This window comes from Schistocerca serialis, chromosome 3, assembly GCF_023864345.2.
Source record: "Schistocerca serialis cubense isolate TAMUIC-IGC-003099 chromosome 3, iqSchSeri2.2, whole genome shotgun sequence".
Classification (NCBI taxonomy): domain Eukaryota; kingdom Metazoa; phylum Arthropoda; class Insecta; order Orthoptera; family Acrididae; genus Schistocerca; species Schistocerca serialis.
In genome coordinates, this window is record NC_064640.1 from 500,205,950 (window position 1) to 500,218,895 (window position 12,946).

A 12,946-nucleotide genomic window follows, 5' to 3' on the forward strand; every position below is an offset into this window, starting at 1 on the left:
CAAGACTTCACAGTTGACACGAACAGACAGGTGCTCTGAAAAGTAGTAACGTTCTAAAACCAGAAACTGACAGTGTCTGTGCCATAACTTGACTATTGTTGTCAGCTACTGGACTTTAAAACTACCGAAAACATGGCTGATACAATTGTTTGGGAACGATAGTTTACAGGGTGACTACCACCACCCCAGGTAAGTATACATACACATCATAGCACAGCCTCCCTTATGACACTCAGCAAGTTACAAAGAAGCCTGAGTAGTTCTAACTACTTCTGGCTGGATCCAATGAGTCACATCGTATTGTTACAGCAAAATTGTAGGAAATTGTCCTCCAGTATAATTACAATACAATGTCACCGTTTCCAATGTAACCTATTTCGGCAATACTTGTTTCAACGAGTAATAATTTCTGCAATAACATAGGTAGTTACAATTTTTCTTTTCTTTTTTTGCTGTAACTCTAGGATTTGTGACCTTAGGTGTGCATGTCAGTACCTAATCCATGATATCTAGCCACATCCCTTTTACTATGATTTCATCACGGCATGTAAGTAAATGGCCTTGACCAGATGATGTCAAAACCCAAGACGGAGGAATTCATGATGTCAATGTTGAGTTACACTCGTCATGAAAATTATACAGTCGATCAAAGCACAGCATTTTACTGGCCTTTAAAACGAACACCTCCTTGACATTGTGGATTCCGCCATCTTAGATTGTGGTGTCATGTGTTAATCAAGGTCAATGAATCATGAACGATGTCATGATGACATTACAGTCAATGTGGTGTGGGTTGTGACATCATGGATAATGTACAGACCTGCACATGTGGTGTCACGAAACTAAGTTATACAGTAAAAACATTTTAACAGGCCCATGTTAAAGCAGGAATTGCAAAAAACTATGTTACAGAAAGATGGAAACAATCCATGTTGCAGCAGAAAATGTGACTTGTCTTGACGAAACAGTTGCACTGGAAACGTCTAGCCCTGGAAGAGGCTTACACTGGAAAAGGGTTACACTGAAAAATCGTTACATTATAGGACAATTTGTTAGAGTTTTGCTGTAATGTGACGATCTGACTTGTCAGAACTACATGGGACTGTTCAGAACTTGCTGAGTGGCATAAGCGAGGTCATGCTAAGTTTAGTATGTACAGCCCGTGCTAAGATGTGTACATATGCTCAGCTTTGTTAATCATAGTCACCCTGTAAATTGACCACCATTGCCCCACCTTATAAACTGAACACCAATGCTCCACAATAGTATCAACCATGTGTTTAGGGTAATGGTAGTCACCAACTGCACATACACCCTGTCAGCTACTCGTGTTACTATACAGTTTTAAGAAACAGTAGCTGACCCCCACCAACCTCCTGTAATTGACACCCCCAGCAGCTGACATTCATTGAACATACACACTGTCAGCTCTGGTGTTAAAATACAGTTTCAAGTTCCAGTAGCTGATACCCACTGTCAAGTTACAGCATATACGCACTGTAAAATTATGGAATATGCACTGTCAGCTTCAGGATTCAGAATATTATTTCTGTTCTGAATGCCTGTTTGTTTGTGCCAACTATCACGGCCTTGCCTCCTTAGTACTGTAATTTCTGTTGTGTGACAGCTTAAGTTAGCATTATCAGTAGAAGATGAGAAACGTTTTGTACTGCAAGCTAAAGTTAATACCATAGCATACTGTTCAGTATGCTGTTTATTAAAGAATAATGCAGTGCCCACTGCATGACAGCAGACGATGACATGTGTTCTGAACCACAATATGAAGTTAATACCTTTCCACTGGGTCACTACAATGTTTGTTTGACTCTGATATCAGTTTTAGAGACCAGGTTTTTGACAAATTTAGACATGGGAATAACATTGTTTACTTTAGTAATTCTCAATGCAAGTGCATTTTAAACTGTAAGTTAGATACGCAGTAGTGACAATGTGTGTTCTTTAATGTTATAGAACCATTTCTTATGTAATATGATGAATGCAATGCATGGTACAACGATCAAACTACGCTTGCCAATTAACACATAATTTATTTCAGTTCTGCCAATGTGTATTTTGATGAGTAATACAAACAAGTTAGATGTGGATGCCTGCAAAGTGTGGTACACATATCGAACACTGGTCGTCAGCAACTACTGTTTAACCTAAAAATTTTATCAGTAGTGCTAATAAGTCAACCACGTGTATTTTTTCAGGCTTCTAGAACAATTAAGTTAAGTCAGTAGAGTCACATGTAGTTTGTTGTCAAAGTCTTACATATTTTGAGAAATAATTTTGTTCTGGTGCAAAGTTCGAATTGCGATCAAAGTCTTAAGCAACCTACACATTTATGTGTAAGATAAACGCTTGGCGGTTTCCTGGGTATTACTCGAACGGTGTATGTATAACAACGCTTGTGAAACTCGTAATATGTTTAAGAAATGTAACAGTGTGTGTGTTGGGGCTTATGGGCCCTCAGCATCAAGAAATGTAACAATGAAGCTAATCTTAGAAGACACACAAAGATGGCGCACACTTACGCCCAGCAGCTTCTCTTCTTGGTGAGCGAAAATGTCAATACTGCAACAGGCACTGTGTGTGATTAGTCGTCACATAAAACAGAAACGTCAAAAAGCCTGATAGTACCCCTTTTTTACGTGCGAAAGTGTAATATCACCACGTGAGTGAGTTTGAACCCGAGAAAGTATTCGGTTTCCGGTAAATGACTGCTCCATACTCTTATGCTGCTACGATAGAAAATAAGAACGTCGTATACAGCGACGTGCGGGTACATGACTACGAAATGCATCCGCCGGCCTCTGTGGCCGAGAGGTTCTAGGCGCTTCAGTCCGGAACCGCGCTGCTGCTACGGTCGCAGGTTCGAATCCTGCCTCGGGCATGGATGTGTGTGATGTCCTTAGGTTACTTAGGTTTAAGTAGTTTTAAGTCTAGGGGACTGATGACCTCAGATATTAAGTCCCATAGTGCTTAGTACCATTTGAACCAGTTTTGGAAATCCATCCACTGCAATGGATAATATGCATTATAGCTTTCCTCTGCTTGACGGTAACGAAACGCACGTGCAGTTTCGATCATAGCGTTACCTCTACAGTGAAGTACTGTTACTGGGCTGGAGCTACGGTGTGACGTTGTCTGCTGGGGATTGGACTGTGCTACTGCGTCGGTTCCACAAATGTCTCAGGCTACAGTGGGTTCGTGAACGCTGTCACTGCAGTACTGAGTGGCAAAAACTTTGTGTTTTCGTTAATTGTCCTATATACCGCGACTGGAGGGAGATCTCGGACCCCTATTTCTGGAAACTACACATGCCATATTTCAGCAGGATACTATCCATTCACAAATGGTGAAGAATATGCATGCCCTCTTCAAATAGGCACAGTTACCACTGCTTTCCTGACCTGCACTGTGTCGCAAATCAACATACCAGCGTTGCAGTTGGTCAGTAGTTTGTTCGTCAGGTTTTTTTCCAGCAGACACTAATATTTTGTGGGCTTTTATACAAACAAAAAGGACGCTGATTCTGCAAGCATGTATACTGGCCCTCTGATATTCCGTGCCACTACTTCCTAAACTCACTAATCACGATCTTCTGCACTACACTGTTACTCTTAAGATAATAGACTCACACTCCGCGAAAAATTGTGCCAGTGGGAACGAGTTAAAAATTATCTCCAACTACAGCAGCTTTTTAATGTACACTTGCACATGAATCCTTATAATTAAGAGCTGTGAACGAAGTCGTTGAGTCGGCATATCTAGAAACAACAATGTGGGAAAATCTGTGGCATCAAGAAACCTGTACTATGCCTGAAAATGGAACAAAAGCTGCCATGACAAAATGGTTCAAATGGCTCTGAGCACTATGGGACTTAACTGCTGAGGTCATCAGTCCCTACTTAAACCTAACTAACCTAAGTACATCAAACACATCCATGCCCGAGGCAGGATTCGAACCTGCGACCGTAGCAGTCGCCTTTATGGCGGCAGAAACGCCATTATCAAAACCTCACTGACTTTGTACGAGGTAACAGGGCTACGAGAAGCTGGATGTTCCTTCTACGATATTCCAGAAAGACTTGGCAGGAATGTCGCCAGCGGTGGTTACGGGATGTATGGTCGCAAGAAGACCGGGCTCCGGACGACCACGTGGCACTACTGGGAAGGAAGACCATAGAGTTCGCCACATGGGTATGGCGGATCGTACTCACGGTGCGAGTGATGGCCTTGTGTTGCTTAGAAGAAGACCAGTTAAGGGCCTGCAACCAACCCGTTTGCGTGTTGAACACATTGGACCTACACGTGGAGTTACGGCATGGTGTGTGGTTCCGTATGACAGCAGGAGGACTCTCGCGGTTATCCCACGCAAACTGACTACAAATCTGTACGTCAATCTGGTGATTCAACCTGTTGTGCTGCCATTCATGAACAGTGTTCCAGAGGGTGGTTTCCAACACGATAACGCTCGCACACATACAAGTTGTAACCTAACAAGCTGAACATAGTGTCTACATATTGGCTTGGCCTGCTCGATCACCATACCTGTCTCCAATCAAGCACATGTGGGACATCATCGGACGACAGCTCTATCGTCATCAACAAACACCATTAAACCTCCTTGTTTTGACCGACCAAGTGCAACAAGAATTGAACTCCTGTACAACGCAATGGAAGCACGTTTGCACGCTTGCATTCACCAATCTGGCGGTTACACCGGTTGTGCCAGCATTTAAAATTTGTAATGGCTAATTTCGCGATTACATTAACCTGTGATCTCGCAACATTTATCACTTAGGTACGTAATGCAGACAAATGTATTTCCAAAATTCCATTACTCTATGTTAATTATCTTTTGGCTTTTTTTTCGTCAGTGTATTTTGGAGACGGGCTGAATAATTAAAGGTTTGTGAAATAGCAAACGGAAAGTGACATATTGGAGTAAATATTAGATAATTAAGCAACCCACGAGTTGTAACCGTTCGCTACAGGAACTTAACAGGAGAAGAAAGGATGTAGAGCGTTGCTGGCCTCTCTTTTGGCCACTGCGTGCCAGAGCAGAGTTCTGAGCCAGACCGCGGCCAGAGAAAGCAGCGTGACAGGTTGCTCAGCGCATCAACATCCACCGGACACACGCCACGCCACGCCGCCTCCCACCTACCCACGCCCCCACAGGCTTGCTGCAAACTGTCAAATAAACCACAAGTACGCGTTTCTTTCTAATGTCCACAGCACATACCGAGCCAAATCTGTTCACTATATAGCAGATCAAAACTGTTTCTGTGTTGCTAAACGGTTATCGTGAAATTTAGTTGATGATTCCAGCACAATAAATGATCATTTGTACCTGCTCCCACAGACGCACTAGAGACATAAATTGTACGTTGCTTTACTATAAATATGTTACCTATGTGTCCTCTAATGAAGCGCATTTTGGGGTTCTTTAGAGATTTAGGAGACTTGATGAGTTGGGTCTCGCGTAAGCTTCAACGACTCTACACCCAGTCAGATTGCATGAAAACGAAATTGAGCAAAACAGTCGAAAGTGCAGTGAAAGCGCACTTGACGTCAAATAAACATAATAAAAGAAGTTAACACACAATACAGAAAAACCAACTAACATATCAGTTTACACAAAACCAATAAATAAACTATTGTAAATATGTAAATAACGTTTTGGATGATTAAAAACACATCTAAGACTCCAGAATTAGCTGAAGACAAAAACAAAACTTTTTAAAACAAGTGTCTGCTAGGTTGTGGCGTATAATTTGTGTCTTGTAAAAAAGAATGCGATCATCTACCAAGTTACGGATGGCGGTGGAAGTGGCTCATCATAGAAACACAGCAGCAGGATAAATGCCTCATAAACGGGCACTTTCTGCTGCGAAAATGTGCTTTTTTCGCAGCCTGTACTGTATACATGACTAGAAAGAGCTACTCTTTGCAACAGAGAGGGATTAGCGCCCACATTTTTCACGTAAAATTGATAATGATTTAGCCGGCCGCTGTGGCCGAGAGGTTCTAGGCGCTTCAGTCCGGAACCGCGCTGCTGCTACGGTCGCAGGTTCGAATGCTGCCTCAGGCATGGCTGTGTATGATGTCCTGAAGTTAGTTAGGTTTAAGGGGAGCCGGAGGTGGTCAAATCCAAAAAATTATGAATTTTTTTTTTGCTACCGAAAATTAATTGGAACATTCCTCTTTAATGTAAACTTTGAATTATTGTTCTACTCGCCCTAGAAGTGGAGTTATTATCATTTTCCCCCACGCCTGCAGAGGAAATGGGCGGCCGCTGAATGCATCTAACACCCTCTCGTGACTTCCTGGCGAACTGCTTGGGATTTTCTCGGCCTGTTACGCATACAGCGCCGTATGTTACGCATACAGCGAGTGTGCAAGGGTTGGCTACATTGTTTTCTGTGACAAATGAAGCGCTAAGAGCGCGGAACATCGTCTCTTTGCTGTTTACCGTTTCGAATTAGTTCAGTGTTGCGCCTGTTGTTGGTAGTATTATACTTCTTGTGTAAAGCGTTGTTCTGGTTACGATGCCACGTTTTAGTAACCGTGTATATAAGAAGAGGAAGAATGTGGGGAAAAGAGAATTAACACTAATACCAAGTTGCGAAACTACAATTACTGAAACAGTGCGTTCTTCTGATAAGCAACACATGGCCGGCCATAGCCCTGTGACATCTTCTAGCAAGAAGCTGACTGGTGGAAGTGACAGATTTCGTGAATATGTTAGTGACAGTGATGATATTAACGAAGTACTGAATATTGGATTATTATCTTCTGTGCTGAAAGAAAGTGTTCTGTGCAAAATGTGTTCAAGTGTAGGAGTGGGACTAGAGATAACAAAGCACTTTGGTTTTGCTTGTGAGATGAAGATAATCTATGCATGTTGCAAGTATCAAGTGACTTTCTACAATTCACATGCCAGTCTCTTTGGTGAAAATGGACGATCTAGAGTGTTTGATGTGAATGTTCGACTTGTGTATGGTCTTCAATCCATTGGAAAAGGGTCTGCTTCTGGTAAACGGTTTTGTGGTATTATGAACTTGCCATCGCCTCCAAGCAAATTTGGGTACTACTGTGAACTGGTAGGATCCTCTGTTGAAGATGTGGCTTTGAAAACCATGAAGGAAGCAGTGGAGGAATCTGTAGAAATGAATGGTGGTTCTACGGATTTGGTAGTGGCATTAAATGGTTCCTGGCAAAAGAGGGGTCATAAATCCCTGAATGGGGTTGTAACTGCTACTTGTGGTGATAGTGCAAAAGTGATAGATGTTGCAATATTATCAAAACACTGTAGGTGCAAAAATAAAATCAAAGGAGAGCACAGTGGAACCTGTGAGGCAAATTTTAGTGGATCAAGTGGAGCAATGTAAGTGGATGGAGTGAAACAAATTTTTGAACGTTCAGTTCCCAGATACAACGTTAGGTACAAATACTACCTTGGGGATGGTGACTCCAAAGGTTTCAAGACTATAGAGGAACTGAAACCATATGGAAATGAATTTGTAGTTGAAAAGTTGGAATGCATTGGGCATGTGCAAAAGCGTACGGGTGCACGGCTTCGAAGGCTCAAACAAACTTTGGGTTCAAGTAAGGTCAGTGACGGAAAGACAATAGGAGGGAGAGGCAGGCTTACTGATGAGGTGATTGAACGTCTACAGAGATACTATGGGTATGCTATAAGGCAAAATACTAGTAATGTTAGTGATATGCGAAAAGCAGTGTGGGCATTGTTCCTTCATACTGCCTCTTCCAATGAATACCCTCAACACAGCCGGTGCCCAAAAGATTCATGGTGCAAATATAATGCAAAAAAGGACTATGACCACAAACATGGTTTGCCAGCAGCTGTGATAAATGCAATAAAACCAATTTTTCATGACTTAGCACAGCCAGAATTGTTACACAAAGGTCTACATGGAAAGACGCAGATCCTAATGAGAGTGTAAACAATTTGATTTGGAAAGTGATTCCTAAAAGGGTGTTTGTAAGCATAAAAACACTGCACTTTGGCATTTATGATGCAATAGCAACCTACAACCAAGGGAACAGTGTGAAGTGTGAAGTTCTGAAGGCATTAGGATTTACAGCTGGGGTGAACACTGCACAAGCACTAAGAAATATTGACAGAGAAAGGATAAGAGTAGCAGAAAGAAGACAAAGGCATATGAAGTATGATGGAACAACATGCCAGAAAAGAAGACAGAAGAGGAAGCTTTTGGAGGATGAAGAAGAAGACCCTGATAATCCATCCTATAGTGCAGGAATGTATTGAGAAACTTTGATAGCCATTTCCCGTAAATTAGAATTTTTCGAATATAAGGAACATTTTCTCAAAATTCACTCAAGCTAGAGAGATGAAATTTTTATACAGCACTCCTAGTGGTCAAATTTACATTGTAACCCAGCCATTAGACAATATGTTCAGTAGTTTCATTTCAGTTTAATTATAAAGCAAATATTTGTAAAAAAATTTGGGTCATTAATAAAAAAAATAATTGGAAGGAAACTAGAAAAGATACTCCAAAATCCCTCAGTCATAACTGCAATACTAAACCACTCTATATGTAAAAAAAAATTCAAATTTTTCTATTTGGTAGTTTATTCATAAATGTTCCTCAAACTTAGTGATTTTAACATGGGCAGCATAGGCACCTCCGGCTCCCCTTAAGTAGTTGTAAGTCTAGGGGACTGATGACCTCAGCTGTTAAGTCCCATAGTGCTTAGAGCCATTTGAATCATTGAACAGAATGGGTCGGTCAGGACAGCTCAGTAACTTTGAAGGCGGACTAATAATTCGATGTCACCTGAGTAACAAATACTTTAAGGACATTTCAGCTCTTCTAAAGCTACCCAAGTCGACTGTTGGTGATATGACTGCGAAGTGGGAAGGCGTAGTAACAACTACAACTGAACAAAGACCACGCAGACCTCAGATAATGAGGGACAGGGACCGTCGAGCATTGCCGAGAGTGGTTGTAAAAAAGCGCATGAAATCGGTGGAAGGAATCACACGTGAATCCATCTACCACAAAAGCTGTGCGAAAGGGGCTAAAGAGAAAGGGGTAAATGAGTGAGTAGCTCACAATAAGCCATAAATTTATGAAGTCAATGGTGCAAAGAACCACGCCACTGGACAGTGGATGACTGGAAACGAGCGATTTGAAATGATGAATCACACTGTATCTTGCTGCAATCCGATGGAAGGGTTTCAAATGGTGAATGCCTGGAGAACGTCGCCTGACATCATGTGTAGTGCCAACAGCGAAGTTCGGAGGAGAGTGTGTTACGGTACGGTGGTATTTTTTGTGATTAGGGTGTGGTCCCTTATTGCGGTTATGAAAACGCTAAACCGGAAGGAATGGAGACGTTTTACAGCATTGTGCACTATGTGCAGCGGGGTAACATTCGGAGACGTAACTGTCTGTATTAGCATGACAGTGGACCGTGTCATAAGGCAGCATCTGTGAGGCAATTGTCTGTGGACAATAACATTCCTCAAATGGGCAGGATTCCCCAGTGTCCCGACCCAGAACACAATTGCGATGCGTTACAGCGTCGACTTCGCTACAAACCCAAGCATCCTACATCACTACCTTCTCTGGTTTAGGTTCTTGTAGAAGAATGGGCTGCTGTTTCTCCACAGACATTCATCACTTATCAATATCCGCTAATAGGTGTCCGAATACTTTTGATCAGATATTGTACGTCCCTGACCTCAACGAAAGTGATTGTGGAAACCAAGATAAACCTACATATGGAAAGCACTGCCAAAATCTGAACCTCACTGCTCTTCAATAAGAGTCCAGTGGCTTATTAATCACTGCGCTGTCTCGATTTGCAGCATCTTACTGGCGTGATCGCATGTGTTCTGCAAGAATTCATAAAGTGTCCACAATGTTATCTCATAGTTAATTCTTCATGCGGTTTGAAGAGAAGTACGACCACGTTTGGATTATTCGCCCGTTGCTTAATTGTTAAAATGAAGGAACCGATCCCTTATAATTAACTGCTAACTCAGTATGATTTTTCATTTACGAGAACCCATCAAAAGAAAAAAAAAAACGAACTTTATGATGACACGGTATTACACCTTACCCACTTAAACGAAACCCAAAAGACACGACTACTTTAAAGGACAGTATAAACAAAAGCACTACTAAAAATGAATTCGGCAGTTGCGTTACCTTATTATGCAACATGTAAGAACATAACGAGAACAAAATGTAAGTTTTATCTCCGTCAGAGATCGATATCTATTCACTTTTCCTTTGCAACGGAAGTTCTGGCTGCTGCGTAAAACCCAGCTCAACACAGAACCTAATGCGAAGTCGTCTCATTAACAGAGCACAGAAGATCCTCTCTGATGATTAGACCGGTGCTAAACATTAAGTGGAGTACGTTTTCCTAATGCCAAACAGCGTTTTCGAAAATTAGCATGATTATTAACCATAATGAAGGAAGTTAATTGGATAGGAAAACAGGAGCATTGCTACGTGCTCCATTCTCTTCCCACTACTATCTCTGTTTACTGGCTGCCTCTTTCATAGTTAATTACAGTCGTGGGATTCTCTCCGCGCAATCCGGAACTCGTTACTCTTTTAGCTCATCCTGTGTTCTTCTAAAGACTCTAAAGCTGCTTCTGAATAAAGGACATTCTCCATGGGACGGAAACGAGGACCGTTTTAGTCTCGGGTCGTTTCTCGTGATACAATTGGCTCTTGTATCATGCTACAAAAAGTTGTCCATCTAGCCTGAGAAACGTTTACATCGCTTGCGGCTAGGTGGGTGGTTCGCTTTACAGTTTAAAGTAGAGCTGACACAGAACAGATGCTTTTCCCGTTAGCACCGGCTGAATGAAGGTGACTGAACAGGTCTTCGCTTGAACGACCGCATTTCCTGTTATATACAACAGTCACCTTTAACAATAGAAGAACGAGGCAATCTTACAGCGCAGTAGCACTATTTTCATGAGCATATTTCGGACAGAATCTCCAGCATTCATATAGGTACACGTGGCATGTCAATCAAGGACTGACTGTACACTGCCGCACTTGTTCTGGTCTGACGGTTACGTATTCAGAAGCTATCTGTCTCTTACGCGAAATACGGTGAGCGCATAAAAATCGTTACTGAGAGTCTCGTTTCGGCGAAGAAAATTTCATCCTCTTTCTTAAATAACCATTAGAGAACTTCAGCATGTTACCTCAAATGGAAATCGCAGAAGATACTGACGATATTTCAGTTGCAAGAGAGATATGATACATTGTTGAGAGTTTAAAGGACAGCACTGAGCTGACAGGGGAAAAAAGACAAAAATAATGGCTTAGCAGAAACCCTTGGATAACATGGGAGATACTAAATTTCTGTGATGAACAGAAAGAAATATAAAAATGCAGCAAATGTGATACTTAAATTGGAAAATAGATGCCTAAAAATGAAACTGACAGGAAGTGAAAAGTGGTACGACGAGATTGGCTACAAGAGAAGTGAAAGCCGCAGAAGCACGAATGACTATATGGAAGGTTTATTTATTTTCCGTATGCTGAACACCATACACTGAAATTTACTGTACGTCAACTGTAATAAAATTTAAAATTTAAATATGTTTTGTCCAATAATCAGCTACACAGATAGCATTATCATTAACTAGTTGTAAATCTAGCGGGGTACAGCTTATGATGAGGTTGGCGCACGTCAGTAGGTGATCAACCGATTGGAGATTCCTTTAGTCACACAGTGGTTCCCCATAGAAGTAGCCCCACCGGGCAGGGTTTGATAAGCTTCCATGTTGTGAAGGATTTGTTACTTGCAGCTGTGAGTTCTTCCTTCAGCTCCAGGATAGGATTTGGTGTTGCCTCCTTCAAGTCTCATCTCTTCGACGGTGACGATGATTGCTCTGACGACCAAAGGAAGCACTTTCTTGAGCGAAACCACTGGGCTGTTGGTGCCTGTGTAGAGGGTGACGATTATCTGTCATCCGTTTCTTCTCTCCACTTCGGCAGCTACTTGCCGCCGTATACTGGTAGGGAGATATCACTATGAGAGGGTAGATCTTCTCTGTCGGCGTGGGCCTCAAACATCCTTATATGATGATTCATCTACTCATCTACGGCCACATCACTGTGTTTTATGTGGGTCGAATTCATCCACACAACGCGGTATATTCAGCTGCCGACAAACTGAGAGCAGTGACTGTTGTTCGATGCACTAGTGGGTCAGCACCCCAGCTTGGGTTGGTCAGTTTACGAATGACATTATTCCTAGCACTTGTTTTTTGCTTAGTGTCCCGGCACTGCTGTTTAAATGACAGAGTTCTGTCCAACTTCATATCTAAGTGTTTTGGAGTGTAACAGTGCTCTAGCTCTTGCCCTTTCCAACTCACAAGGAAGGTAAAGGTCGCTTTAGGACAGTGATAACAAAAATTAAGTTTGAAGAAAAGAGTAGCAGATGTATGAACATGAAAATCTCAGACGGCAAGTCAGTACTAAGCAAACAAGAGAAGGCTCAAAAAGGAAAACTAAGGTTTAAGTTCCGTCCAAGACGACGCCGATGCTAAGGGGCTCAAGCTCGGATTGATGAAGGATGGGTGAAGGAAATGGGGAGTGCCATTTCAAACGAACCATTCCGACATTTACCTAAAGCGATTTAGGAAACTCTCAGAAAATCTAAGTCTGGATGGCCGGATGGGGGTGTGAGCCGCCGTCATCCAGAATATTAATCGAGCCTCATCACTGCGTCACCTCGGTCTGTAAAATCTGAAAGATGGAAGGAGTTTTTTAATAAAAGGGCTACATAGTAGAAAGAAACTTTATGACAATATTATGGAAAGAGAAGTGGAAGAGGATGAAATTTAGATGGATAATGCGATACTGAGAACAGAAGTGGTCGAAGCTCTGAATGACTTAAGTCAAAACAA